General features: G+C 47.5%; 1 long non-coding RNA gene across 1 annotated transcript; it reads right to left on the bottom strand.

Moving 5' to 3' along the window:
- Positions 1 to 2,428: 2,428 nt before the first annotated feature.
- On the bottom strand, positions 2,429 to 3,520 carry LOC119271563. Its single transcript, XR_005134610.1, has 3 exons — positions 3,355 to 3,520; positions 3,030 to 3,279; positions 2,429 to 2,489 (listed from the first exon to the last, which is right to left on the bottom strand). It is a non-coding gene; the product is annotated as an uncharacterized LOC119271563 (long non-coding RNA).
- Between the last annotated feature and the right edge of the window lie 3,314 nt (positions 3,521 to 6,834).

Genomic DNA, 6,834 nt, shown 5'->3' with positions numbered 1-6,834 from the left:
TCGAGGAGAACATGGTATTGAGAATCAAAGAGAGAGAAGAAGCCATCTACACTACCAAAAGAAGACACATCCATGACATTTTGGGCCAAATAATTTTTTTCTATCATGCTTATGACACTTCTATGATGATAATTGTGACAAAACCCGGTATCATCATAGATGTGGTGGGCTCCTACTTCTATGACAAAAAATCATGACAGAAAATGGGCTTTTCGTCCTGGGCGAGCCGGAGACGCAGCTGCATGACATTCTTTGGGCCGTCCATGACGGAGAAAACCATGGTAGAAGCAAGGGTGAGGAAAATATCAGGGAGTTCCCGGTTACGGTGGGTGATCAGGGGCCAAGCGATGCGTGTTTCTCTCGTACACATAGGCGCGTGGGTGCGAGCGTCGGGCTCTAACTGAACCCGAGCGATTGCACTGCAGGCTACACAATACTGAACCCGAGCGATCGATCGATGGCTATTAACTGAACCCGATCGAGCGATTCCTTCGCTACTGCTGCTAACTGAAGCCGATCGAACACTGTTGCCTCCTTCCCTTGATGAACAATGAGCGTTGTTGGTGGTTTGGATGAACAGTTCCCGGTGGGGGTTGGATGAACAGGACCCCGTGGTAGTAGAGGCCGTTGCCGCTGGATGAATAGTACCCCGACCGATCAAGCCAGTGGAGGGCTGGATGAATAGGACCCCATGGAGGGCTGGATGAATAGGACCCCGTGGAGGCTGGTTGAACAGTAGCCGGTGGAGGGCTGGATGAACAATAGCCCGTGGAGGGGTGGTTGAACAGGACCCCGTGGAGAGGGTTGGTTGAACAGTAGCCGGTGGAGGAGCGGTGGAGGCTGGATGAACAGGAGACCGTGGATGAACAGTCGCAAGTGGAGGCTGGAGGAGGTCGACGGTGGATGAACATGAGCCCGTGGAGGCAGTCGACGGTGGATGAATAGTACCCCGTGGAGGCAGTCGGCGATGGAGATGAACAGTATCCTGTGGAGTCCCGTTTTGCGGTACTCCACACCCCTCCCGATGAACAGGACCACCGTTTCGACCGTAGCGCTCCAACACAAGTCCGTTTCCTCCGTTTTACGATACGCCACGCCCCTCCCGATCAACAGGACCCCGTTTCGACTGTAGGAGGTCTGTTTCCTCTGTTTTGCGGTACGCCAGACCCCTCCTAATGAATAGGATCCCGTTTCGACTGTGGCCGGTCGAACACAAGGCTGTTTCCTCCGTTCTGCGGTACGTCAGGCCTCGTTTCCATCGGCTGTTCCATCCAAGCCGGTTGGCTCCCGATGAACACGATGACACATTCCGTTCTGACCCAGCCGGTTGCATCCCCATGATCATGACGACGGCGCAGCTTCTCCGTTCCGACCCAGCCATGTACACGAGCCCTGGCCATACGTATGCGCGAGTATGCGTTCGAGACCTCGCCCGTATGTACGTACGTGACCGTATTTACTTTCTTGCACCCTAGCCGATGTACGTACGTGTACATGCTACGTGGTGTAACGACCCGAACCTGATAAGATTCGATGTCTTTGTGCTCACTGTGCTAGTCCCTGGACCGACTCGCTAGCACACACAGTACATATGAATATCAAATAACAAGTCCATCATTTACTATAACGTATGATCCAGAATTCATAAAGTATTACAAACTAAGTAGCACATAGTTAGCTTTATTCAATAATAGCGGAAATGTAGCATAATAGACGATGAGTCCCATCAATGCCCACTGGCGAAAATGCTGAGTGAAACTCACGACCCTACTGTATCTCACTGATCATCTGAAAATCCTGCAACATGATAAGTTGCAGCTACAAAGAGTCAATAATTGAATGTATTGGCAAATCACATAATATGATATAGCAAACCTACATCCACAAAGCAATGTATGACAAACAAAACACACAAGTTAGTTTGGAGAAAAATGTCTTCACCTACATCCACTAACTGAACTTACAACCGCCTCTAACTTATTCGCCCAAGATAACCCCAAAGATTCTAAGTAAAGATGACAAGAACTTCAAAAGTATCTCTCAAGTGCGCTCTGTCAGTGGCGCATTCTGTAGGAACAATAGAGCGCTCTGACAAGGATGCATTCACCTCATTTAAGTTCTGAAAACTATACCTCGCCTCAAGTGTGCTCTATCAATGGCGCATTCTCTAGGGACAATAGAGCGCTCTGCCAGTGACGCATTCACCTGGTTAATAATCCCGAGCCTACGGCTATAAACACTCACCACTTTCATGGATCACTCGACACATGCCCACGTCTACCATAGCAAGTTGTTCACACCATCAAATAACACAATCAATACCAAACATGACAAAACGGGATACACATATCAGGCCAAACATATATCATAGCATAAAACCACATGCATAGCAGACTATAGGATGAGCAAAATCAAAAGTGCAAACTTGCCTTGAACGGTGTTGAAGTACTACAATGCTTAGTCCTGATCTGCTTCGCACTCGGGACAATCTATACGGTTAACGAAGGCACCGATAAATAAACCGTACTCACATAACGCCACAACAAAGTAAACAACAAGGAATTCAAATAAAAACTTAAATAACAGAAAATGTCAGTAGGTATATCTTATCTACATGCTAGTAGGATCACAATGCAAAAAGAATCAACTAATTCGGATATACGGTTTGAAAGATATGGCCTCTGGAAGGTTAAATTCAAATTTGAGCAAATTCAAATTTAAACAGTTCAAAAAATATATTGGATAGGTGTTCTGGATAGAGGGGATTATGATGAAGAATTTGACGTTGGTTTCATTAAATTTGAACAAAGAATGTAAAAGTTATGAAGGTTTGAAAAATAGGAACAAATCTGTCCTTTCCCTATTTAAAACAAAATCATTGCCACCAGGCGGGCTTCTACTGGTTCGGATGTGTTCACTGTGGAGTCTAAACAGCGAACGGTCACAAGATAAAGAAAAACAGTTTGAAAGAAAACACATGATCTAGTCCTTGTCGTTTAAAGAAGATCGGACGGATGGGAGACGCTCACCGCGGAACAAAGGGAAAGGCATCGCCGGACTTGGAGAAGAAGACCTCGGCGGCTCGGACCTCGACGGTGAAGACGTTTGCGGTGGTCCCCCGAGCTCAAGAAGGACTCTACTGGAGGCGGACATTCCTGTAGACGTTGAATTCGTTCTCTTCTGCGACGGTCCCGTCCTCTGGTGGTGATGACGTGCGGCTGAAGTCGCAGCGACGGCGAGGGCTCCTGATCGAGCTCTATTGAGTCGTTCCAGGGGTTCCTGTGCGAAGTAGGATGCCAGGATGGTATATGAGATCATGGAGAAGAAATAGGTGGAAGAGGAGATGCTGGGAACCTTCAGAGACGACCGAAACGACGGCGAAAGCTTCTGTCGGGCACGCAACTCCGACGAGATCCGATCTTCTGGTACGGGCGAGATAGGGCATGGGAGCGAGGGGTTTTGCCAAAAATCGGCAGAGGAGGGGTTGGCGATCTTAAATAGCATCAACTCGTGTGTGGAGTACAAGGATCGATCGAATCGGGCGCGGATTGAATCGGGACATGTTGTCCAGGACAAACACGTCCGAGGAAGGGGATGACATCGCGGGCCCGGGCTTCGGTGTGCGCGGGGCTGCGCTGCTTAGCGCGCGCGGGCGAAGGACAGCAAACGGGCTGCGCTGGGCTGCCCGACGGCACTGTGCACGCATGTTTTTTTAAACTCAGCTACAGGAATTAAAATAGCTAAATAATATACAAAAAACTAATAAAATCACAAAAGCACACAGTAAAATATTGTTACTAATATATAAAACAGTGAACAATTTTACAACACCAATGCATCTTTGAAAACTTATTTTATGCAATAGGAACATACAAAGAGCATTATAATAACAACTATATACTAATTTTGGTTTTCTAAAATTTTCCCAAAAATAAATCTTGTGAAATCCAAACAATATTCTTAGCATTTTCCAACTACACTTAATAGGGGAGAAGTCATATTATCTCCACTCCAAAATTTTGCCTTGAGTTGAAAAACACTTTGAATACTTAGAAAATTCAAATATGCATAGAAATCATGAAGAAAAATAACGGTCCTATTAACATACCAAATTTGAAAATTTAGGATGTTACACGTGCGCGCCTCTACTACGACACATGCTCTTCCTTACACGGCAACGGTTCATCGCTGCAGCCTATAGACAGACCGATCATATGTACATACACGTTCGCGACTAGAATGAGAACGCTACGTATGCTTCCACCAGGTGGGTCCCAACTGTCACACACTTCCTGACGTGCGAAGATGTAGCTGGTGGGTCCCAGCAGTCAGCGGGGTGAATCAATTTTTTTTCCCGTAATATGGACGCACTTCCTTGCGTGCAAAGATGTAGCTGGTGGGTCCCAGCAGTCAGGGAGGAAATATTTTTTTGCGAAATATGGTGGCCCGTTCGGTGGGTCCCTACTGTTAGGTGGAGGAATAATTATTTTGCGTGTAATAAGGAGGCACTTCCTTGCTGCGGCCATGCATCAAGCTGTCAGTCTCTCCACATACAGTACTCTTTCGATGGAAGTCGTTCGTTGACCACATTGACCACGCCGCGCCGAGAGCACCAAGGCAGTGGACGACGGCGAGACCTAGGAAGGGGACGACGCGGAGCTGGGGAAGACGCGGAAGTGGATGCCCACGTGGGGACGAGTACGAGGGTTCACTGGTTCGGCTGCGGAGTGAGGCTGTCGTCACCGCAGGGCCTGGCCAGCGGTGGGAGTAGTAGGGGGCGGTGAGACGTCCGCGGCAGCACAGCCGGCCACGGGAGGAAGGAGCAGGCGGCACAACCGGCGCTGCTTTGGGCGGCCGGAGCAAGAAGACCAGAGGTTGAAAAAGCACTGCGGCCGTTGGATGGTCATCATACGGTCACTAGAGCTAGAATCGTTCATATTGACTAAGTTGACAAAGCCCTCCGTCCCTGTCAACTTAGTAGGCCCACAAGTCAGCCTCCCACTATGTTGGGTCCCAGCGAGAAGGGGGACTATTCATTTTTTATGCGTAATAAGGAGGCACTTCCTTGCGTGCGAAGATATAGCTGGTGGGTCCGACCTGTCAGCGGGGGAACATTTTTTTCGCGAAATACAGAGGCCCTTCCGATGGGTCCCAGATATTAGGTGGACGAATCATTATTTTGCACGTAATAAGGAGGCATTTCCTTGTGTGCGGTCATGGACCCAGTGGTCAGCCTCTTCACGTACAGTTCATGTCCGATGGATGTCGTTCGTTGACCACGTTTATCACGCCGCGTTGAGAGCACCAAGGCGGTGGATGACGGCGAGGCCTAGGAAGGGGACGACGCAGAGCCGGGGAAGACGCGGAAATGGATGCCCACGCAGAGAGGAGTACGAGTGTTCACTGGTTCGGCTGCGGTGTGAGGCTGCCGTTGCCGCAGAATAACAGGGGGTGTGGGTGAGTAGAGGGATGGCCTGGCCAGCAGTGGGAGTAGTAGGGGCGGTGAGGCCTCTGCGGCAGCACAACCGGCCACGGGAGGCAGGAGTAGGCGACACGACCGGTGCTGCTTTGGGAGGCTGGAGCAAGAAGACCAGAGGTTGAAGAAGCACGACGGCCGTTGGATGGACATCGTACGGTCACTGCAGCTAGAATCGTTTATAATGACTAAGTTGACAAAGTCCTTGGTACGCGTCAACTTAGTAGGCCCACAGGTCAGCCTCCGAAACGGTGCACCCCAGATGTCAGGGGGAGGAATCATTTTTTGGCGGCTAAAATTAGAATATCCGAGATTGAAGAAGAAACACGACATTCGTTGGATGGACATCCAACAGCCACTGCTGCTAGAACCGTGTGTTGACTATAAGTTGACAAAGCCTTGCATAAGCATCAACTTATTTTCTTTAGGGACGCGTCAACTTAGTAGGCCCACAAGTATGTGGCAGAGAACTTATAGCCCACTTGCGATTTATAAGAATGTACATCCCATTTTTGAATTCTAATGGAATTTACTATAGCCTATTTGCAGTTTGTTAAAAGTACAACCCATTTTCTAGCAAGGACAATGATTAATAATTTCAACCAACCATTCAAAACAGAATTCAAAAAAATTCCCACATTTTGATGGGATCCAAAATATTTTTATCCCGAAATTTCTAGTCAGATTAAAAACAATTTCAATATAAATTTGTATTACGTAAAAATCCAACGAAACATTACGCGCGCAACAATTAATGAAATTAAAATTTTCAAAATCCAAAAATAATATTTTATAAACTAATTACGTGTTTGGTGCATTTTTTATAGTTACTGCCCAGTTTTTATAATTACATCCCATTTTATATTTGTTAAATCCCATTTTCCTATTAAGCCAAATGCATCCCTCCTAGGAAAGATTTGCAGCCCAGCGGGGCGAAGAATAACAAGTTGACCTTGCCTGGGTATTCCTAAAAAAAGTATAGCTGGGCTAGCCATTTTCAGCTTGAAAAAAATTAATATCTGGGCTGGATATCTGGCCTGGGCTAGATGGGCCACAACCCGCCCAGTTAATACCCTGCTCTCCTCTGAACAACAAAGAAAACATTGCTCAAGAAAAACTCTGCAGTGCTCACACCTCAGAAACACAAATACTGCTCGAGCTGCTTGGTCCCAACTGTCGGCCGCTCCTTGTGCAATTCTCTCGTTTATTGACTATATAGGTTGACAATGGTGTAGGACCGTGATGTCAGGAAACCAGGAGGAAGCAAAAAAATAGTTGTACATAATAAGGAGGCACTTGCGTACGTACGGCTATGGCCCTAGTGGGTCCCTACTGTCATCCAGTCAAAATAAAGTCAT

Source organism: Triticum dicoccoides, chromosome 3A (genome assembly GCF_002162155.2).
Source record: "Triticum dicoccoides isolate Atlit2015 ecotype Zavitan chromosome 3A, WEW_v2.0, whole genome shotgun sequence".
Taxonomy (NCBI): Eukaryota; Viridiplantae; Streptophyta; class Magnoliopsida; order Poales; family Poaceae; genus Triticum; species Triticum dicoccoides.
The sequence above is the reverse complement of the archived record's forward strand: the minus strand, read 5'-3'. Positions and strand labels throughout refer to the sequence as shown.